The 25010-nt window shown below is 32.9% G+C and overlaps 1 protein-coding gene across 3 annotated transcripts in view; it reads left to right on the plus strand.

Moving 5' to 3' along the window:
* Positions 1-3941: 3941 nt before the first annotated feature.
* The window catches only part of LOC140444943 (rho guanine nucleotide exchange factor 10), an 807510-nt gene continuing 786441 nt past the window's right edge, over positions 3942-25010 (plus strand). For all 3 annotated transcript variants that reach the window (XM_072536652.1, XM_072536653.1, XM_072536654.1), the window contains exon 1: positions 3942-4228. The gene's annotated coding sequence lies outside the window, so the exon portion shown is untranslated. The remainder of the gene's footprint in view (positions 4229-25010) is intronic.

Here is a 25010-nt window from a genome sequence, read left to right on the forward strand (position 1 = left end):
TCACCAAATGGACGAAGAAGTATTGGCAGACCAAGAAAAAGATGGTGCGATAATTTAAACAATTTAGGAAGTTAATTTTGAAGAAGAAACAGGCTTAAAGTCTGCATTCAAGAAGGAAGAAGAAGAAGAACTTCATCAAGAATATAAATTAATCGTAAAGAATAAAAATTAAAAGTTATTGTAGGTAAAATAGTTCAAATAATTTATTAAAAAATTAAAAAATGTTGACCTACTAATACAATAATAATTACTAGGATTATTGATGCTAGATAATTATTCTATTAGTGGAAAATCAACTGAGAATATTTGAGCGCAAAATACTAAGAAAGATATTTGGACCAACCCAATGCAGCGATGGTTCGTGGAGAATTAAAATGAACCACGAGCTGGATGAACTAATGCAGAGCGCAGATATTGTCAGATTTGTAAAGTCACAAAGACTAAACTGGCTTGGTCACCTAGAAAGAATGCCAGATAATCGAGCTGTAAAAGTAGTCCAGAGATGGAAGCCCCAAGGAAACAGAACAAGAGGAAGGCCCCGTAAAAGATGAATAAACGACGTAGAGAGGGATCTTAAAACCATGAACATCAGGCAGTGGCGAAGGAAAGTATCCGGCGGGGCAGAATGGAAGAACATTGTTAAGCAGGCCAAGACTCACAAATGGATGTAGCGCCATTAGAAGAAGAAGAAGATTCTATTACTGGTGATGATCTTGTAATATGAAATTTTTCAAGTTAAACTTTCTAAAAAAAAGTTTAAACTTTATATTAGGGGTTTAAATCCAATGCACTAATCTGCTATATTAGAAATTTGATGATAGTGTAACGAAATAGCCCATCTCCGATACGTCATAATTCTTAGAAGGATAAATCTAGAAAACCTAAGACTTGGCATTTCAATAGCGCCCGTCTTTCGATGCAGTTTCGATGAGACGAATTAGAGGTAGGACTACCCCAGAATATTCTCGAACATAATACATTTGGTATATATATGTAACGATCTTAGGAGTAGAGTTTAGTTGATAAGAGAGTACCGAACTGTAAACTTATAAATAAATATATTTATATAAATTCGAACCGCTCGTTTTATTTAATCTCGCTATTGGTAATTCGTAATATCTATGTTCAGCGGGTGGATTAAATTGTAACCATTCGATAGATGATGTTAATCTTAATTCTTAAAGATCTTAATCTTTTACGTTTTATAGAAAAAGCTTCTCAAAAAATATAAATTAAAAAGAATACTTGGGAATAGTTAATTAAAATAATATTTTCTTTATAAGAGGTCTCCATATCGAAGGTAACCATATGCCATCGTCTCTTTTATTGCGACAATTTGGCCTTTTTACAATTTTTATCGCTTCTCGAATAATTCTTCTTCTTCTTTTTCTTCCTCTTTATAAGCTTGTTCTTTGGCGGATTAATACCTCTATGGAAGGTTGTCACTCCATCTTTTGCGCGTCCGATACTTCTGCTGATTGGTAACTTATCTCTTGCTATTTTGACGACACGGGTCTCCTCCATTCTGCTATGTGGTTATTCCATTCTTTTTTTCTATTTTGTTCCATTCATTTATACACTGTACGTTTCATTTTCTTCTAATGTCTTCACTCCTTTTCGATCTCTCAGCGTATTTCCTGTAATTCTTCTCAGTACTCTCATCTCTGCCGTTTCCAGTAGCCTTTGCGTTGTGGCTGTGTCGTCTGCGTTGTGTTGAAACTTTCTTCTTCTTCTTCTTTGGCTTTTCCCGTTATGAGTTCGCCGTTTTCGTCCTCCACAGCACTTTATTCTCCCAGTCACCTTCTCTGAGGTCTCTATCTATCATAGCATTTCCGACATGTGTTTTCCATCTTATAGCAGGTCTTCCTCTCCGTCTTCTTCCCGGCGGGTCCCAATTTAATATTCTTTTCGGCCACCTATGCTCTGGCCTTCTTTGTACATGCCCGTACCACTGCAGGGCCCTGTTTTCCAACTTTTTTGTAATTGAGCATTTTACTTCCCATTCTGTTTCATATTTCCTCCGTTCTTATTCTATCCGCTCTTGTGATTTGTAGACATCTTCTCATAAAGTCCAGTTCAACTGTTCTTATTTTATTTCATATTGTTGTTGTCATTGGCCATACTTCCGCTCCATATAGGGTAATATTCATCACTATGCTTTGAAAGATCCTCTTTTTATTTTCTTTGGTTAGAATGTTGTTCCATATCACTCCATAAAGTGCTCTTGTGGCTTGTTTTCCCCGTGCTATTTTCATTTCTATATCTTTCATACAAGTACCATCTCGGCTAATCATTGACCCTAAATACTTAAAAGCCTTACAACTCTTAATAGTCTCTTCTTCTAAACTTAAGTTCAAATCTGCAACCTCGGGTCCAATACATAAGTATTCGGTCTTGCACATATTTATCTTGAGTCCCCAAAGTTCATATTCTTCCTTTAATTTCCTTATCATATATTCCAATATTCCATATCCTCCCTGTCTTGTGCAAAAATGACTTGATCATCTGCGAAAAGTAGTGAGTGTAATATATATATATATATATATATATATATATATATATATATATATATATATATATATGTTAAAAAGTGTAGGTGAGAGACCACATCCCTGTTTGAGGCCTTTTGTTGCGGTTATTGTTTTTGTTATTTCATTACCTAACTTTATTTGCACTTGTGTTTCTTCATACAGTCTTTGTGTTATATTCACCCATTTCTCTCTAACGCGCATTCTTCTCATTGCTTCCCATAATTGTTTCCTGGGCACGCTATCGTACGCTTTCTCTAAGTCGATAAAGGTCATATGTGTTTCAATGTTTTTTTCTTTGTTCTTTTCAATCACCTGTCTCATAATGAATATATTATCTAAACATGATCTGGCTTTTCAGAATCCGGCTTGTTCTTCGCTATAATGGTCCATGTGTTGTTCTAGTTTTTCTTTTATAACTGATGAAAAGATTCTTGCTATTGAAGGCATTACACTGATCCCTCTGTAGTTATTTGGTGACCTTTTGTCACCTTTTTTGAAAATGGAGGACATGTATGATAAATTCCACTTATCGGGAATCTTCTCTCCTGCTTCGATTTTATTGAACAACATTCGTATAAAAGATACTATCTTTGCGCCTCCATATTTCAGCAGTTCCATTTTATGTTCCCTGGTCCTGGTGCTTTATTGTTTTTGGATTTCTTTAGTGCTTTATTTATATCTTCCTCTGTGATTTCTGCTTCCTCAGTTATTATTGTCACAGGGTCGTATGAGATATACTCCGGCCTATTCTCCTGCAATAATTTTGTGTAATGCTTTGTCCACTCTTTTGATGTAATTATCTGTATGGTATTTTTACTTCGTTTATTACTTCTGATGTTTTTTATTTTTTTTTCATGCTTCCGTTGATCTGTTATACCCTATCGTTTTGTCTATGTCTCTGCACATTCTCTCCCAGTATTCGTTTTTCTCGAGCTTTATTCTTTGTTTAACTTGTTGTCTGAGGGTAACATATTCGTGTGTTGAATCACACACAACACGAATCAACAACACATATCTATGTGTTGAAACTTAAATTAGTTATTTATATTAGTGTTCTATTGTAGCATAGCTCTGAGGATGGCTTTGTAAGCCGAAAGCGCTCAGCTAGGAAATAAATTTTTAGACACTTCAAAAATACTTTTCCCTTTAATTTTTTGATTGATTAGGTATGGTACTATGTAATAATTTAATTTCCTTTAGCATTAAACTTTGGGTATTCTGAATTTCATCTCAATTGTTGTGCATTAAGGAACTAACTTTTCCAATGAACCCTGTACCCGACCGGAGCGCTTTTTAAAAATGCATTTATGCATCTATCGTCTTGCGAACATTCCCATCCTCTCCCCTGTGGATTTGGCAACGGCGCGATCGTGCCAGCGTGCTTTCCAGTTGACAGTCCAATGCGTGCTCTCGACCAAATAGGAGGGTCGTCTTTAGATCTAGCAGTCTCGAGTATACGAACGCGACCAACTAGATGCGACCGCGAGTGTGTGAAGGCCCAGCCGGTATTGTAGGCAACTAACTTCTTCGGCTTTGGATTATTTTATTTTTATTGTGAGTGTAAACTTTTTGTTCTCTGACTGGTTACGCGTTGTTAGTTTTTATGGTTTTCATTGGTACTTTCTGTTGTTTTTTTGTGTTGTGGGTGTTTGGTGAACTGTGGTTTTGGTTTTCAACGAAAAGGATACGCATGAATAGTAAGTAGGAATCGTTTGTTGTGGTTAAGATAAAAAATTGCATCTAGACGCGGAACGGCCTTCGACACTAAACCTGTGGTTTCTTTTAATTTTTATTAATTTCCGATCTTTTGAAATGCCGGCGGAATTCTGTCAGAGGGTGACAAGTATCCTTCAAACAAGTTTTTTGCTTAGCTATTTATTTGCTTGTTTTGACAAGGAACTTTAAAGAATGTTGTTAATTGGTTTTTCTGTGCATTCGTGTAGATAACCAGAGGACAAAAACTTAACTCATTAAAGAACTTGTTGGCTATAAAATATGTGCCAGCTAGGAATGCCATAATACTACGATACTACAAAAACTATTTCAGAAAATACATTAGTAGGCATATTTATTCACGAAAAAGTAATGTAACAATAAAAAATGTTTTTGTGCTATTAGTGAAATACAAAAAAAGTAAATATACTCTATAAGCTATATTTTTGTGCTCCAAAAGTCAGGTGTTTGAGATGGAAGAACATTTTTTTATGTTTTGAAACATTTTGACTACGAATTTGAGATGTTGTAAAACGAAGTTTCCGGATAAATTGAGATTTTCAAGTTTCTACTTATGAATAATTAATCTTTGTTATCTTCATTGTCTTTGTAACAGCAACGTAAAATATTTGAGTTTTGGACAGAAAATTCTAAAAAATAGAAATAAGGACTGTGTAAGTAATTAGCTCAAAATGATAACGTAAACAGGCATGTACCGACTGTGAGATTACAACAAACTAATTAGGACCTACGGTCATTTCAAAGGTCGTATAAACAAAACCGTTGCAAATTTTATAGTCAGATACAGAGTCGCTTTATCAATTAGGTCAGGCAATATAGGCAGTTGCCTAGGGCGGCAAAAATAGTGCACAAAAAGTATTTGCATATAAAAATTTATATAAATTTATATAAATTTATATATATATATATATATATATATATATATATATATATATATATATATATATATATATATATATATATATATATATATATCCCGTTCATAGCGTAATCCGCCTTTGGGTTCCCGTTCGCCAAGCCTGTCTATTCTGCCAGTCTTCTTCAGACTGAACAGTTCATAAACAACTGAATCAACTGATGTTTATCTCCCATACTATTCAATATATATATCGACGAAGCACTCAGGCACTGGAAAAAGAAGTGTAAAGGGATGGGACTGTCTATTGGGGATGAAACGTTATACACGTTGCATTATGCAGAGTACCAGGTAGTTATTGCCCAAGACAAGGAAGACCTGGAGTATATGGCTAGAAAAGTAATGGAAGAGTACAAAAATGGGGCCTCGAAGTAAATTTACAAAAAACGCAATATCTTTGTATAGGAGGAGAAGATACTGCAGATGACCTCGACTTAGAAGACGGGAAAAAAAACAAATTTAAATAATCAGCATCCTCTTGATGTAGTCTACTTTAACTTCTCCAAATCTTTCGACCGTGTTCGCAAACGTCGTAGCTAAATAACTATGATATCCGCGGCAAATTAAACCTTTGTATTCAAAATGTTCTATCTGACAGGTACTTTAGTGTTCATGTTGGGGAAGTCTATTCACTAGATAAACCAGGGCAAGAGCAGAGTTCCACTAGGATCCGTACTCTTTTGTGTCTACACCAGTGTTCTTCCGCTTATAATCGCTAACCTGAGTAAAGACAATCAAGCAGTAAATGAAAGGAGAGGACCAGTATTTGGGAAACTCTTTTATACACTAAAGAATAAAATATTGCCAATATCGCTCTCTAAGAACAACATAGAGATAGCGACAACACAATGATCTCTGAAAATATCAATGCTAGATATCAACCTGTCATTCCAACTCATGTAGCAAAATGTTAACTGTACATAGCCTGACACTAAAAGTTGGTAATTGAGATGGTCAGATAATACAAAAAACCCTGCTGTAACCAGATGTATGTAAATATCGCAAGATAAAGTACGGTGAAAAGTTCGTGTAATCTTATGCCTGAGTTAAAACTTACTTATAAAATTACAAATGTTCAAAAAATTGCTTCTTGAAACGAAAATCCAGACTATCATTTTCTCATGAGTTTCTATTTACTTAAAAAATTACAAATGTTCAAAAAATTGCTTCTTGAAACGAAAATCCAGACTAGCATTTTCTCATGAGTTTCTATTTGAGAAAAGTTATGGAAGACAGAGAAATGGTGTAGCGAATGTTTTGTCAGGAGGATCTTGGGGAGAGAAGGGGTTCGAAGCCAATAAACTGTGTAGGCATGTGCTTCCTTGACCAATAGTAGTGGGGTATATGTACATTTTTGCGTAATACATTCTCGAAAATTAGTGAACTGTTGCTTCCTGTTCTCTTCAAATCCTAATCAAATTTTGCTGGTCTTATCCTGATATACTCGAAAAACTTTTGCGGCTGGTCTACAATTATCTATTAAAAATTGGCTTAAAAAAAAACGATAAAATTGGCTTTTTCTCGGCATTTTTAATTGATTATTTGAATTTTACGCTTAGAGTAAACATTTTACGAAAAAATCATAAGAAAAACCTTTGTCTTAAAATAAACCATATTTTTAAAACAATTTTTTTATAATTTATTTAGAAATTTGATATAAATAAATAAGTTTGTACAACGTTGGCATCATAATTTATCGATTAAAACAAGTTTTAGCATGTGGGTATAAAATCGACATTTTTCGACAAAAGCCACCCTCCTATATGAAAAATTAATACACGTTTCCTATTCCATTAACACCTGAGAGACTTTTGACTAGTGTATTATGACGAACGTAGCCCAAACTCTTAATCTCACTAAAACATCAACCAATAAGTTCAGTGTTGTATAGACAAAAATGTTAAGATTAATCCTCAGAAGAATCACCATCAGGGATCGAATTAAAACCGAGAAAGTATGCCAAAAAACCTAATATGCGACTTCATCGAATAAATTCATCATTTCTTTGCGAACATCATTCAGACCGGTGAAATTCCGCAAGAATTTAAACGCTCAAAGTTAATAGCTTACTAAAACCGGGCAAACAAGCGACCACCCAAAAAGTTATCATGCATTTGTTTTGTTTTCGATAAGGTAAAAATTATTAGAAGAATTAATCTATAATAGAATAGTACTCCAGTCGTCAGAGACCAAAATACCAGTCCAAAAAATCATACGAACCAACTTAATTTTACTGAGAATATTAATTTTGGTACCCCAAAAAAAATGCAAAAGTTTACCACCATCTAACCCCGGGTTTTTCCTAAAACGGATGGGGGAGGGGACGAAAAAAATCAATTTACCAAAAACCTGAATTTGAATTTATCTACTGACTATAAACCTATACCAGTATTTGAAATATTGCATAAATATTATACAAATCTTTAAAAATCCGATTGATTTTGGCACAAACCGGTTGCTATAACTTATGGCTTGGGTGGGTTGATGTTAAATTTATTAGGATAGCTAACACTAGCTCATTTGCGTTAGAAATCACACCTACAAGAGGCGTAACCAATGAATAATTAATGCACATTGTAGAATCAACCGGTACCCAAAAATTAAAACATAAAGAAATATTAAAATCAATTCAAAAATATGCATACCGAAGTTTTATAACATTGTTAAAGACTATTCTATATAATTTACTACTATTTTATGAACTTACCATTTTCGTAGGATTATACATAATTATCAAAAAATATCACAATGATACACAGATTGAAACTATTATAATTTGATATCAATCTGAGGGTTCAACAACACCTCACAGAATTTTCATCTCCAAAAGTGTAAATGGCTGATGTCTATAAGACCGTGGCCAAATAAGTCAGCTTTGAAATTGATATTATCTCCACTGACAATAATAGAATTTATATTCATTCAATTATATCATAATTGTTTTAAAACGATTTATGGATTAGAACAAAACTTCAAAATAAAATAAAAAAATTAGTTTTTCTTACAATTGGATCAGGTTAGATCAGGCGGGTCTATTTTGTGATTGTGAAAACGATAAGCACTCAATATCGATACAATAGATCATAAATTTATGATACCGGGACATAGTCAGCTAGAAGTGGATACCGGTCATAGCATAATTAAAAAGAAAAATAAAAAAACCGAAATACAGATACCATCCCCATGACTGGATGCAACTAATAAAATCTAGCAGTGCCAACTTTTTAGATTTTTCTTCTCTTCTTAAAGGTCCGTTAGTTCAAAGACATAAAGATGTAAATAATGAACAGTTTAAATGGCTACAGACAAAGTGGTTAAGGTACGACAAAATATTTTGGTGTTATCTTATTCAAAGATTGCTTACATACAGATGCGCCGTTTAAATTCTTAATTCTGAAACTCATTGGATCTGCTGCGATCCCTTATACAATACCTGTAATTTCTAATCAGCCATTGCCAATTTCTAATGAGAAACGGAACGACTTGTTGTCACTGCTGCACTTGATACCATTTTTCACCCATTTTATATTTACCTTCAATAGAAAAGTTGGGTAACACAGATCCAGATATTGTGGAAGATGATCAAGAACCCGAATTTTAAAGTAATTTAACTACCCACAAAAAGAGAAAAGCAGTTCCTGAAAATTACCAACGAAATATAAAAAAAGTCACGTACAAAAGGCGAACCATACCTACAGAAATTACAAGGGAGATAATATTCCTGGTAAACAGTTAGGTCCACCTTGCCGGTAATTTTACTTACATAATACATAATAATTTCGCGTATGTTAATAATTTTTCCATTTTTTTAAGGTGTAAACGAAAATGTTTTGACAAATTTGCTAACGAGGAATTGCAAGAAAATTTAAGACGTTTTTATTTTTTGGATTGTAAAGATAATCAAGACATATTTTTGGAAATATATATATATATATATATATATATATATATATATATATATATATATATATATATATATATTGTTGTGATCTGCATTATGATGTTTTATTATTAATTAACACTAATTTAATTAATACAATTATTTAATTAATTAATTCACTAATTTATGCAGAGTCATACAAATCAATTACTATTAAAAATTCTCAGGGTGCCTTCTTAATTTTACTTTAATCAGTTTACTTTATATATCTCTTCTAGTGGGTTCAGTATCTCCTAGTTGCTCATAATCGGGATAGAACAGGAAACGGAACTAACATTAAAACAACACAAATATGCACACAAATTATTATTTATTTTCAATAAGCAATACGATGAATATTAATAAATAACTTTTGTGGGCAATTATCTTTCCCGACAAACTCCTATACTCTAAATTTAATTTTAATTACAAACTATCTATTGATCTGTTTTATAATAATATCTACTAAAAAAAATGACCATATAAAAATATAATTTATTCACAAAAAAATAACTCTTTGAAACTTGGAATCTTAGTTCGTATGCTTATATTTGATTTTATCTTTAGAATATCTTAAAATTTTCTTTCATTCAAATTATTTGACTGACCTTTATTTTTTTACACCAATGATGTCTCCTCTTGATCAAACCACAGTTCCTTCCTTGATTGATTATGTCCGGCTACCATCAAATATTTCCCGTTCTCCGCATCGATCCAAACCGCATACCAGCAAACTACTCCTCCGAAAACACAAGCCCAAGCCTCTTCTGACCGGTACTCTTTATTCACAAATTCTCCTTTCTTTCTCAATTATATCTCGTGGACTATGCAGACTCAAAAGAGGTATTCATCTTCTCGATTTTGATCTGCTCTCAGCTTCCACCTTTTTCACTAACAAACGAAAACACTGGTACTCAGATTGACTACACGAAAACACGTCTTTTCTTCTAGTCTGCCGGTAACATAATAATTTTTCAATCTCTCCCAGACAACCTTCTCAACTCTCTCATTCCCACCATTCCTTTTTAACCAATCATAAGCATTCATCTTTCCCACTTATTTTCGATTTAGAAAATTTCCAACATGATATTTAAAACAAATAAACTACTTTCACTCAAATTACTTTTCAGAAACCATTAACAATTTTGCCTTTTTCAACAGAAATAAGTTTCCAAATTCTTGTTATCTCATATCTAAATCTAATTCTTATTTACTTTCGAAAAATGTCCACCGCAAAATACAATTACCAGTTTATTCCTAAACCTATAATTATACGGGTTCCATTCTCCTTTCACTATTCACTCAGTCTTTCACGGAAAAACTCGTTAGGGTCCCGTCACGGAACAATGTTTTCTCTTATTCTAACTATTACAAATAAGTACAGGGTTGTATTTTAACTTATATATATTAAAATAATAAAAAAACTCTTTATTCTATTTCTGATCGATAAACTGATCCATAACAATATATATATATATATATATATATATATATATATATATATATATATATATATATATATATATATATATATATATATGAGAGCGCTGTTAGAACTGAAGTTTGTTTAAATGCCTTTATTTCAGTGTTTGCTATTAATATAAATCGAGTTAGAAGACTTGTTAGAAATCTTTTAGTTCTCGGAAAATCTCCAAGAGATCTGCATGGTATTAATCCAAGTGTCAATAAATTAGGAGAAGATGTCCAATCAGCTGTTCGCCAGCATATCGAACCATTTCCGGTTAAAATCAGTCATTATTTCAATCAAGAAATTAAATACCTTGACAGTCAGTTAAATCTTAAAATAATGTTTAATGACTTATTTAAGAAGAAACATTCTGGATTAAAATTAAGTTATCCTTATTACACGAGATTTTTTTTTGGAGAAAACTTTTCTCTTAGTGTAGGCGAGGTCTTTCAAATGAAATTTATTCGTTTCTTTTGGATTACCTAAACGAAATTTCAGACAATATAAACGAACTTCATTTATATAGTGACAATTGCTGGGGACAAAATAAAAATCACACACTCATTCTCATGCTCCTTTCTCTAACGGACAGTGTTAGATTTTCGAAAATTATACACTATTTTCCAGTTAGAGGACATTCCTTTCTCCACTGTGATAGGGATTTTGCAACTGTAAAGAGAAACATGAGAAAATTATTAGGAAAAGTGCTCATCAAATTGAAAAAAATGGAGGACATCAAAAAATGTTCCGTATTTGTTGAAGAACAATACAAAGAATTTTATAATTTAATACTATTTGGCCTACTACTGCTAATAATTAACTGTTGAGGGTTTTTTGTAAGGTTTATGAATAAAATTTAGCGTATGAGTTAAGTTTATCTATTAATTTTTTCAATGCTATACAGAAAGCTCATATGTCCACTTAAAAAATGTAACACAGAAACTAAAACTTTTATTTGTAAACTAAAACCATAATTGTACGGTGTTAAAAATACCTTTACTTACCATTTTTTACCATCAAATTTACCGAAAATCTACACACAACGCAAAAGTCTAGGGATATTTTTATAAATAGACGTATTTTGTTTATCTCTAATCAATTTAAAAAAAGTAATACAAAATTTGTAGTTTAAATTGTTGTTTAATATGTCAAAAACCATAAATTGCAAAAGAAAACAGAAAATTGGAGCAAAAAAATATATTGCAAATCACCCATGTTTCACATACCACCATAAAATATCAAAAATACGAAATAATTAAACTTAAAATAAAGTATGGCCACCACGTTCGTTTATCACAGTTCTACATCTACTGTTCATGCTCCGAATCACATTGTTAATGTCTGCTTGAGGTAGTTGTGTCCATTTTTCTCTCAGAAGCTCTTTTCATTGAAACTCATTGTAGATATTGCCCATATGTGGAGTAATTTTGCGTTGGAGCATGTCTCATACATGCTCAATGGGATTCAAGTCCGGTGATTGTGCTGGCCACGGCAATACATCAATACCCTCGTTATCCAACCAGTCTGTTACAATATGCGCAACATGTGGTCGAGCGTTATCATACATAAAGTAAAAATGTTCTCCAACAGCAGCAGCAAACGGGCGCAAAACAGGTTCAAGAATAGTGTCCAAATATTGCTGACTTAAGATGTCACGTGAGAAAGCCACGTGGAAAAATGAGGTCAGTTCTTCCGTCAATCATGATTCCGCCCCATAACATTAATTTACCACCTCTGTATGTATACACTTCTTGAAGATGTCGTAATCGTTTCTCATTTCCGGGTCGTCTAGAAACTCTTGTCCGACGGGAATCTGAATGAAATCAATATCTAGACTAGTCTCTAAGCAAAACTGTGGCCCAGTCATTGTCAGTCCAATTCTGAAACTCTTGACACCAGATTACTCTTGCAGCGCGATTGCCTTTAGATAGAGGTGGACATCTCAGTGGTCGCCGACTACGAAGATTGGCTTCATAGAGACGATTCCTTACAGTACTGCTGCTAATTGTTACATTATGTGCAAGCTGTAATTCATTAACCAGCTCGGGTGCTGTGATTGTTGGCTGCCTTCTGGCATTTAAAATTAAATATCGGTCTTGAGCGACGGTTGTAGAGCGACCACGTCCTGGATGTTGCTCGGCTGGACTCCCAATGTCTCTAAACTGACGCCACAAACGACTTGCGACGCTTTGGGAGACACCCAGCTGGTCAGCAACTTGAGTTTGTCGCATACCAGCTTAAAGGAGGCCCACGGCTCTATTCATCTCGTCCAACGTTAAATGTTGTCGTTGCATGGCAAAAAGAAAATATCTTTAACTCACCTATTAAGCAAGAATGGTATAAAGTGACTAAAATTAAAAATAAACAAAACATAAAAATGTCGATTTTTTTGTCCCTTATAAAAAACATTCTAAAATACGTATTGCTATCAGTTTTACAATTTTTTTTTTGATAAGAAGTGACTGTCTGTATCAACAATTATAGTACAAGCAAATTTATATGGCCATGAAATTTCTGTCATTGGTATTGTCAAATTATTAAAATATCTTTAGACTTTTGCGTTGTGTGTATTTTCGTTTACAATATAATGTTTTTTGCATTTCCTGAAAAATTCGTTTTTTGGACATTCAATTACATTTTATTGGCACATTTTTATGAATTTAAAAACATAAGATTGAAGGCCATCTATTAAGCAATATAATCATAGTCAAACTGCCTGTGCTTTGAAATTTCCATATTTTGCCAATGCTAGAGGAATGAGGTTTATAAACAGTGCAGTTTTTTTTTATAATTAGCTTAATGTGATATTTGTAGCTTAATTATGATTCAATTGAATGCTTATTAATAACAATAATCTACAATTTGTTTATTTCTGTCCTAATTAAAGGAGAGTAGAAATTCGGAGCAAATTTTCCTCATATGCTTCTGTCAACACGAGCTTTTATTTGTCAACATTTACTTACTCACTCTGAAATAATCAGTTCCTTAAATACTTTTAAAAATACCTCACGGCTGTGTTTTGTCTGGAACTCCTCATTATTTCTGACGTTTCCTTTTGTTTAATCACTCCCCTTGTACAATTTTTTACTCTTTTTGAAACCAGAAAGGTAAATTATGAATTTTAATTTGCACGACGTCGTCAAACAACTACTTAGAAGCACTAAATATGCTATTTAAGAAACAAAAGGCTTAAGTAAAAGAGCGTGGCCAAAATAAAGGAACAACACAGTACGAGAGGCATAGGCCTGGCCTGGCGAGACCTACCTTCCAAACTTTTGAATGGTGTATTTGTAGACGGTTTACGGAGGGTCAGGTAAAGACCAAGACACATTAAAATTGATTATTAAAATTAACGTTGAATTTCTATGTTACGAATGATGCCATTAGTCTTCGGTGATAATGTTATCTCCTACATATAATCACACTAATTTCTACGGATTCGCATAAATTTCCACAATCTTAAAACGTATATTTTTGCGTTTATTAGCCAGTACATCCATTTCCTTCTTTGTTTTTCTTCTATCTACTGATTTAATCAATTTTATTTTAATTAAATTGTTCTATATGCCTCATTTCTTTGGAAATTATTGCTTTATAATGAAACTTTTAACACGTTAAGCCCCATGTGTACCACATTGGTACACAGTAAGTTTTTACCACATACCATATGTACCAATTTGGTCTCAAATGTTATGTTTAAGAGACTGTGGCCATGTGAGGGACGCAGTTTCTGTGTTGTTATATGATAAATTTGAAAGGCCTGGTCTATAGAAAACGGAAATCTGTCTTGGTCAGGTAAAACCGTCCTCCAGTTTTTGTAGGTTAGGATTTTTGTTGACATTTGTATTTGACTGTTGTATTATCGTGTGCGGCAATTGTATTTATTTCCTGCAGTAGAAAAGTATTAATATCTTCGTATAATGAACAAAAAAAGATTATCAAAAGATGAACTTCGTCGAATATTAGAAGAATCTGATTTTAGTGATTATAATACATCAGAGTATGACTCTGATGCTGATCCTGCTTATCGAGAGAATGATAGTGATGAACTTTATTCGAGTAGTGATGAAGCAACTGGACTCAGTAATTCTATCGATAAAGTGGTAATAAGGAACTGATTTCGCTCACAGCTTAGATTGGTGTCTTAATTGTTTTTTACTTCATAGAAAGGGGTGACGATGTTAGTAGACCAAGAAAGAAACAAAAGTTGTATAACGAAGCATGTCCTTCTAATTTAGTCGATGATTTAGTAATTGGTAAGATGTCTTATTTGCAATTTTTTATTTTGTATTGATTTGTTGATTATTTAGAACCCAGAGAAACTGAAGTAATCGCCTACATAGAAGATGTTAATTTAAGAGCAGATAAAATAATGTGAAAAAAAATAGATGGCTCTGAAAAACTACATAAATTTGAACTTACTGATAGTCCAGGATTCAATATTGACGAAAAGCAACTACGTGGTCATGAAACTATTGATTTTTACTTAGTATTTGTTGATAATGAAATTCAAGATTTGTTTATAACAGAAACAAATAGATATGCTCAACGAAAGTAGTTGGGGGAATTGTTAATGAAACCATCAAAAATTAATCGCTTTTGTGCAAATGGCAAGACACACATAGAGATGAATTTTGAGAAAGAACAAAAAATTTATCCACAGACCGTGTGTACCAAAAGTGACCACACTGTTTTTTCCTTGTTTTAATTGTCAGAACGTCAAATCGTCATGCACATACAAAAACTAATATCTTTTGATGTCGGAAGTATAAAAAAACCTTTGGTCCGAGACAAAACGAGCGATTGGGGCTTAACGTGTTAAATTGTCGATGAATGGAATTATTATATATGGTACAGTGATGTAATACCATATATTGTTCTCTTACTGACCAAATAGCTTCTTTGAGACAGATAATTTCGACTTTTTAGACAAAAGGATTTCCAAAACTTCTATGAAACTGCTCCGGTGAATGTGACTGAGAACTTTAAAGATTCTGCGACAATTTTTACATAAATTCCTGAAGACACGAATATCCCAAATGCTGCCAATAGCAGGCTACATTACAGTACTACGACTAGTTAGTGGAATATATTAAATCATGTTCCATCAGCAATAAATTTCAAACAGGAAAATAAATATTATCAGATATTGGCGATAAATTTAAAAAGTTTGTATTATATTCGTTTACATACGACTGATTATTCCTTATTTAAATAAATTCTTGAAATGTGATTCAGAAGGTATGCCTATATATTTACACAACTGGTGGGTAAGGTAATCGAATTCTAGAAATTTTAAATAATCATCAAAGAAACCTTGTGAAACACTGTTAAACAATGTTTTTGTTTGGAATTTTTAATCAGTTTTAACGATATTAACAGCCTGACATATTGCTTTACATTACTTAGATTTAAGGATCTTTTAATATCACAATAAAACACTAAACACTTTTTTTTTCTAACTTCCACAAAGTTTATTTTAAATCATTATCACTACAGCTGTTTCGACAGAATGCCTCTTTCAAGTGATCTATTTTTGGTATGTGTTTACACTTTATAGTCTTTAACGAAATAGGTTGAGGAGGGCAAAAGTGTTTGTCTAAAGTTGGTCATCCAGAATTATGTCTGCATTTTTTAATTTCCTTTAAGCCCATTGCTATCAGATATTTTTATGAATAATCTAGAAACAAAGATTTCAAACCATCCCGTATTCAAACAGTTTTTATATTGGTAGAGATACGTAGACGATGTACTGGTATGTTTTACAGGGACTAACAGGCAACTTGACCAATTTTTATCGTATATTAATTCACTCCATAGTCATATTGAATTTAAAATACATAGAAACAGAACAGAATCAATCCATAAATTTTCTATATTTAAAAATTATTAGACTTGAAAACAAACATGAGTTCATAAACCTACCAATATTGACACGAATATACACAATTCATCATCCTACCGTACACAACAAAAACTGGTAGCCTATCAGAGCGTGTTACATAGATTAATACAAATTCCGATGCCAAAAAACGACTTTGAGATACAATTAAATATCATTAAGCAAATATCACTAAACAATGGGTACAACGAACAAATAATTAATAAAATTTTAAATAAAAAACTACGTAAGAATGCCTGAAATTAGTATTTTCACCACCAGAGAAAAAACCTAGTACCTTCTGCTCGATTACATATACACGTAAGATATCAACAAAAATAGCTAAACACATAAAAAAGAAAGGAATAACATCAGCTTTTAGAACAAGCAACAACTTAGGCAAATATACTAAAAACAACAAGAGCTACAATAAAAAGCACTTACACAGTGGTGTTTACAAACTTAAATGTGGCGACTGCCCAAAAACTTACATCGGTCAAATTGGTAGAACCTTTAAAAAACGTATAGCAGAACATAAAAGGGCTTTTGAATAATAAAAAAACAGATTCTATATACGCACTTTACCTTCTGGACCAGAATCATTCTTTTAATGACGAATTTCAAATTCTCCACGTCCAAAATAAAGTTACCTTTATTGGAATCTATGGAAATCAACAAATTAAAAAATACAGACATAATTCTGAATGACCAACTTGAGACAAACAGTTCTCCCCTTCTCAACCTATTCAGTTAAAGACTATAAAGTGTAAACACATATCAAAAATAGATCACTTGATAAATGCACTCTGCCGAAACAGCTGTAGTGATAAGATATTATAATAAATTTTGTCGAAGTTGGAAAACACAAGTTTTGAGTGTTTTATTGTTATACAAAATGAATTTCCATCAAATAACGGTCGAATCTATCACTTAATATCTTTTTTTACATATAAATAAGTCTTTATTTTGCTTATAATAAAATAACACTGTCTTTCATGCATGCAGTATTAAAGTTTAGATAAAATAAGCTGCGAATCGCATATAGGAGATACTTCAAAGAAACAATACACTACCAAAGGATAGAGTGACTTTGATCTAATTAATATATTATAAAATGCAGGTATATATTTACTATAATTGTATAATACCATTGCGGGTTTTACATTTTCTTTAGTTAAATTGAAAATCCTACTTTACATACTGGGTTTTGCGTGAGTAAATCAATAGTGGGATAATAAAACTAAGTTTGTGGTTACTATCTTTTGGTTACTTATCAGGTATGCCAGATATAATATTTTGTAGGAAAGTTCTGTTGAAATTAATAATATGCTAATATATGAAATGTTGTTTATATTCAAATGTAAGATCAATTTTACTGGCATTAAAGCTGGCCACAAATTAATCAGAGATACTATACACTCTTCAAAATTTATCTGAATGAGACGCTCTCAGTGTGAAGAAGGAAGTGCTGCAATATGGACATCACAATCGAAGACGAAAGATTACACACGATACACTTCGTTGACGGCCAAGCCATCTAGCAGAAAACGTGAGTCATATAGACCATATGCTTAGAAATCTGGAAGAAGAGTACACCAAGTGGGGCCTTAAATTAATATACAAAAAACCGAATACTTAATTTTAGGAGATAAACCAAAATGCCTCCAAATTGAAATGTAAACATTAAAATTAACTAACCTTCAAAAACATGAGAGTTTCCATTCTATTTCTACGCCTGGCGCCCAATCAAATCTATTGTAAAAACCAATAGAACTTGGTTTGAAATTAATTCAGGAAAATGCCAAATATGTGCTTTCTATAATTTACAAAGCAAACAGATAATAAATAAACTGACATGAGGAATCTAAAAGTGCGATATGTCTACTTATCTAGACAAAAATCTATGGCGAACTGATTTTTGAAAAGTTAATGAATATTATACAAACCATCGAAAACGTCTACTTCCTTAATCGAATACAGGCAAAAATAAATGGAAAATAACACAGTATATACCAGTACAAAACTGAGTCAGACAGGGTGACTCAATAAGCCCACTTTTCTTTAATATAATAATGGACGAAATAATACAAGCAGTACGTAAAGGTTATGGATACAAAATGGGGAACAAAGAAATCCAAATATTATGTTATGCAGACGACGCCGCATTAATCAGCGAGACAGAAGACGAGCTCCAAAGATTAACTAATACACATCTTCAATACAACAGCCAAGAAATGCAATATGGTAATATCAGCAGAAAAAACCAAATGTATGACAACATCGAAATAACCACTATGATGTAAAATCATAATTGATAGAAAAATAATAAAGCAGGAAGCAAGGTTTAGATATCTGGGAATAGATATAACTAGCTACGGAGATGTTGAAGAAGAAGTACGACAACAAAGCTTAAAAGCAAGTAAAGCGGCATGATCTCTTAATGACACAATCTGGAAGAACAAACACCTAAGGCAAGACACAAAAACAAGAATCTATAAAGCAGCAACTAGACCTATATTAACATACACGGCGGAGACAAGATCTGACACATCTAAAACGAGACGACTACTAGAAAAAAGAGAGATGAAAATACTTCGACGAATTTCAGGCAAAAGTCTGTTGGATAGGGAGAGAAGCGGAAACATAAGAAGAGCGTGAAATATAGAAGACATAAATGGATGGGTGACAAAAGGGAAACAGGAGTGGAACGAACTCATTAGAAGAATTGCAAAGGATATGTTACTACGACTAGAACCAGTTAAGTCTCCAAATGGACGAAGAAGTATTGGCAGACCAAGAAAAGGATAGTGCGATAATTTAAACAGTTTAGCCTTAATATTGAAGAAGAAACAGGCTTTAAAGCCTACATACAAGAAGGAAGAAAAAGAAGAAGAATATTGCGTGAATAAATGAAACATACGAAAGACAGTCAACATTTAATTTTAATACAGACCATAACCATTTTTATGACACAAAGATTTTGTTTCATTCAGGGCTTACTACAAGTTCGCTTTGAGGAGTCCCATACTTGAGTTTCAGTCTCATTCAATTATTCAATTCTCTTGCTAGCCTTTAACTTTTTCTTCAATCCACATTGTTCTCTTCTTTACTTTATTCAAGCAATTTATGCTAATTGACGAAAGTTGTTACAATTGGCGTCCATCCAGCCCTTGTTGCAGTTGGTCCCTTCAAAATTTTTCTCCTCCTATTTGGATTCATATAATCCGGCCATTCCGTTAACACATACTTTTTCATAGTATTCCAATCCACGGGATTAAATAAATTATCAGAAAGATAATGAAATACCTGTATTATTTAAGTATACATATATTAAAAAATTATAGACTTAACTATTGAAGTGTAGATTGCACCAATGTAGTAAATGATGAAAATCTGAAAACAATAATTAAACTTCAGATCCTTGTGTTATCTGAAAACAATAATTAAACTTCCACACCAATTTTATCTGATGGTCCCATGTCTCTACCCTTACTTGTCGTTACCCTTCAAGATAATCTACTGGTGCATCCTTGAAACTTGACCTGGGCGAAATTTTCCTGGAACTGACCGACTCCATCAGGGTCTTAAATTTTACTACGATGCATGCCCGCCACGATATTGGTTCGAATGTTTTTAGTCAAGCATGAAAAATGGGTTTTAAGTGAGTAATAGGCCGATCTTAAAAAGCTATGTTTATGAGTACTTATGGTATAAATCAGTATCATATTCTTTAGTTATAATGATTTGTTGTATTTATTACTAACACACTAAAAATTGGCTATTTTGCTTAAAAATGATTCAATGTTTGTTTCAAAGTGGCAGTTTAAAATATATTATGTATATGCGGATTTATTTCTAGAATAAATTGGCAAGTTTTAATATTTGGTTCTCTTGTTCGAAGGTACTTCCAAGAAAAAATTTTTCAGAATTGCATTTAACTGTTCAATAGCTTGCTGAGAATTTTGTCGTATTTTATAGGCATACGCTTGTTAAATGGTTAATGGCGATATGACTAGTAGATTTGGCACTAAAACAATAATTTTTTTTTTATTAGAAAAAGATGTCGCATCCACCAAAAGGTTATTAGCGACGGAACAAAATATAAATAACAAAGTTAAACACCTACAGATTATACAAAATGTTTATGGATCTGAGATAATTCACTATATTGTCACAGGAACAGTTTTGACCTAGAGCCTGTGGTAGAGCGTTTGGGATCTTGTAGCGCTGTCTTTCTTGGTCATATTTACTACAAATTGTTAAAAAGTGTTCGACTGTTAATCGGACGTTACACTGATTACATATAGGTGGATTTTTCTTTGTGAAGAGGTAGGAGTGCGTTAATCTGGTATGTCCTAGACGTAAACGCGCAACCGCAATTTGTTCTCGTCTATTGCGCGACGATGGAAACCACTGAGACACATTATTTTTGATTAATTTATTTAAATTGGAATTAGTTTGAGACCACTCATTTCGCCACAAACACAACACTTTATTTTTAAAATAAGCTTTTAAGTCACTGGAAACACACTTGTCTATCGGCTCCGACAAATCACTTAAAATTGCCTCTCGTGCAATCCTGTCAGCTTCTTCATTTCCTGTTATTCCGACGTGTGAGGGAACCCATAAAAACTGGACGCTTCTTCCATGTTCATGAGCTTGGGAAAGCTGGTATTTTAGCAACTTTTCAAAAGGATATTTCGGAAAAATGTGTTTTAATGAATTTAGAGAGACGTGGCAGTTGCTCTAATAACCTGCAAAGGCTATCAGAACTTACTTGTTTGTCACAAGGAAGGTAAACATTGCAAATAAATACTAAACTGGTAGATATGATTCTGATAGCAACGGCCTCCAAATCACTGACTATTGGAATTTGTATCGCCTCGATGGATTTGTTTACTAATATTGCTACACCACCGCTTGCACGACTTGCATCTGTACGGTCTTTGCGGAAAACAAGTGAAATTTTTTGAATTGTACAACTGATTGGTCTTTAAGTTTGTCTCCTGTAGACAAATAATATCTAGAGAATATTCAGATAAAAGAAGCTGTAGCATAGGGAGACGATGGAAGAATCCATCAATGTTCCATTGAAGTATCGAGTTGAATGTTGTTAACAGATTCGGAGTTAGATGATACTGAAGGATTGTCTACAGAAGAGTCACTGTCTAAGTCTGAAATCTCTTTCCCTAAGTGGGTGTATAGTTTCTTTTGAAGTTTTGTAAACTTGCTTTTTGTAGATCTATCATTTGCATATTGGTAGCTGCTTTGTAAAAGATGGAGTAAACCAGCCATATCAGTTGTAAATTCTTTAACGACGCTAATAGTGTCGGGGGAGCCTTGGACATTATCAATCAGTAAGGGTAATTGGTGGAAATTTAAAACGAATGGTGGGGTATGATTATCAATGAAATTTTCAAGAGTTTCCCGTGTAGATTGAACTTTAGATGAGCGCGGTTTTTTTGGTTTAGAGCGTTTGGGTTTTGCAAACAGATTTTCTGATGAAATTGCTGAATCTGAAGGAGGCGTGTCGATCTCACCAATACTGCGTTTTATGGAAGAACTTGCGTTTTCGCAAATACTATTAGAGTTTTCACTTAGATGATGTGGCTTTATTACATTTGGAAGTACTGGAGCAAACTCATTGGTAGTGACAGAAGTCGAGCTTGTAGTTTTATTTGTAAGATTGGTTGAATTGGTTGTTTCAAAAAATTGTGGTGATGTATCAGTTTTATTAGAATTTTCTGCAGTTGTATCTAATGGAAAAGGAGCTGATAGATTGGAAAATATTGCTTTCGAAGTTTGTGAAAACGGTATTGCCGCTGAATGAGGTTGATTAAAAGTGTTGCTATGAGTAGGAGTATTAGTAGTTTCTTTGTCGTGGAGATTTGTAAGTGTAGGTGATATGCTCGGATTTGATAATGGATAACCTTTGGTACCTTGTGTAGTATACTTGTTGAAGCTGTTTGATTTGGTACTTCATTGTTTGACTCAATATGAGTTGATTCCGTTACTGAACTGGTTTTGCATTGGGATGATATGTGTCCTGTATTTTTGTAAATAAAGCAGGTGAGTGTACCTTGTGACAAAAATATGCGGTAAGGTGTTTGGTCGAAATTTATTAGAATAGAATCTGGAATTGGTGATGTTATAGGGCTTATATAAACTTGCCTCCGAAAGCTCAATATGTGACTATATTCGGGAAGAGTCGAGCTAATTTTCAGAAATGTTATTGGGGAAATAAGCTTTAAACCGATATTCTGTAATTCTTCAACTAATACTTGATGAGGAATTGACGGGCAGACTCCAGACAAGACTAGTCTTTCTGCTGGAGAGACAAGTCTTCGTGCTGTTACAACTTCGCCGAGTACTTCTATAGAGCCATGTTGTGTCATGAAGTTATCTACTACGGTTTTGTTTGCCAAATACATGCAGATTCTATTATGAGTTAATCTAGATGAAAAAATAATATTTTTTGGGTTGATGATTGTACCCAAAGGAATGAGATAATCCTGCAGTTTAGCATTATCGATACAACTAAATACAATTGCTTGGTTCTTACTCGGAAAAGAATGTGAAGCGGCTGAAGCATAACTGTTTGTGATATTCGAACGTTGATTTACTGGACTGGTTAGATCGGAAGGTGTGTTTACATTGTGTGAAGTCATTTTAAGATGCGGTGGCGAAGGCCTTACTCCGACTCTGGTAAATGAAAAACCAATCGCATGCTACTATAAGCTACTTATAGCAACTAACCTCACAAAATGATTGTACGGTAGTGTATATTTATTATTTGACGTTTTCTTTTCACAATAATAAAATAATAATTACGTATAGATGACTTACGTAGTAGTATCTAGTAGATAAACACTTTAATTTTAAAAAACTATTTAATACAACCACTTGTTTTTATTAAAAACTAGGAGTACGATATCAGTACAACTTAACCGTACCTTGCCAGGGCCGGTCTCCTAACACAATAATTGTTTAAACGCTGCATCGTTACATTGTTTACAAAAGATGTATTTAAGCGTTGAAAAATTAAAATAATCAGAAAAAATTAATTGCACCTACACATATTTTACATCCAAATTCCGTAGGTACAAATCTCAGTCTAAATAGTTGCAAAAACTATTAAAACTGTGTTTTCTCGAGACTATGTTATATTTAACAATAAAACACTGAAAACTTTTATTTTCAACACTTCAACACAATTGGAGTATATAAACTTAAATGTGGCCACTACTCAACAACTTACATCGATCAAACCGATAGAACTTTTAAGAAACGTATAGCAGAACACAAAAGGATTTTCAATATTTCAATTTCCACAGTCAAAATAATTGCTGAAGTTACAAAGGAATATAGTGAGTATAAAAAGTTTAAGAAGCACTATAAATCAACAATATCATTACAGAAAAACTGGCTTATGAGAATTTGTTTTTCAATTCAGAAAATATATCTCGTGACAGTTGGAAAATTATAAATTATCACAAAAATAAATTTCAAAATAAAAAAGTCTGTCCAAGCGCGATTACATCAAACGATTTCAATAATTACTTTACTTCAGTAGCTAAACATATTTGAAATTCTTTTAATTCTACAAATGAGTTAGTTAGTTAGTGATACTGAAATCAGGAATGTTTTGCATAAATTGAAAAATTCACACTGCACGGATTTTTATTTCTTAAACAAAAAAATAATTGTGGAAACAATCGATATAATTATTGACAAATTAATTATACTTTATAATAATTGTCTTACTGAAGGGATTTTCCCAGATGTATTAAAAGTAACAAAAGTGCTACCAGTGTTCAAAAAGGGAGCTTTAGATGAAATTGGAAATTATCGTCCCATCTCAATCATTTCCATATTCGGCAAAATGTTTGAGAGTATTATAATGTTCATTTCATAGAATATCTAGAAAAACACAAAATTCTTCACTGTAGTCAATATGGCTTTAGAAAAAAGTGTAGCACTACACTAGCTATACAGAAAATTGTAAGAGATGTAGTTGATGGCTTGGTGGAAGGTCATTTTGTGTCTTTGACATTGTGTGACTTATCCATAGTTTTTAACTGTGGAAGTGTAGTGAGGATACTTGCAAGAACAGAGTATAGGGAACACTGTAAACCTTTATTTCCGGATTTAACTTCCATGTTCACGCTACAAGATCTAAAGATGCTATTAGAGCACAACGTTTTAGTTTGACAAAGAGCATAAATAATTCGACTGATGTTGGTTTGTATAACTTTTTCTCAGATGAAGTAAAAAGTCTTCACTTGTTATCGTTTAAGATTAAAATCAAATCACACTTTTTAAAACATTGTTTCATTTAAAAAACGAAGTACCTAAGTACAGCTTTTACACAATAGTACTAGTTTGATCAAGGTATTTGCCTATTATGATATTTCGTGTTTTTATATTTTTATTTAGTGTGTTTGTCGTTTCTTAAATTGTTAATATTAAATATCTGTTTGTAATGTTCAAATTCGCAAAAATTTTATAATGTATGTCTGTAATAACCAATTTCAAATGCTTCACATTTAAAATTAATGCCT

The sequence above is a fragment of the Diabrotica undecimpunctata genome, chromosome 7 (genome assembly GCF_040954645.1).
Source record: "Diabrotica undecimpunctata isolate CICGRU chromosome 7, icDiaUnde3, whole genome shotgun sequence".
NCBI lineage: Eukaryota > Metazoa > Arthropoda > Insecta > Coleoptera > Chrysomelidae > Diabrotica > Diabrotica undecimpunctata.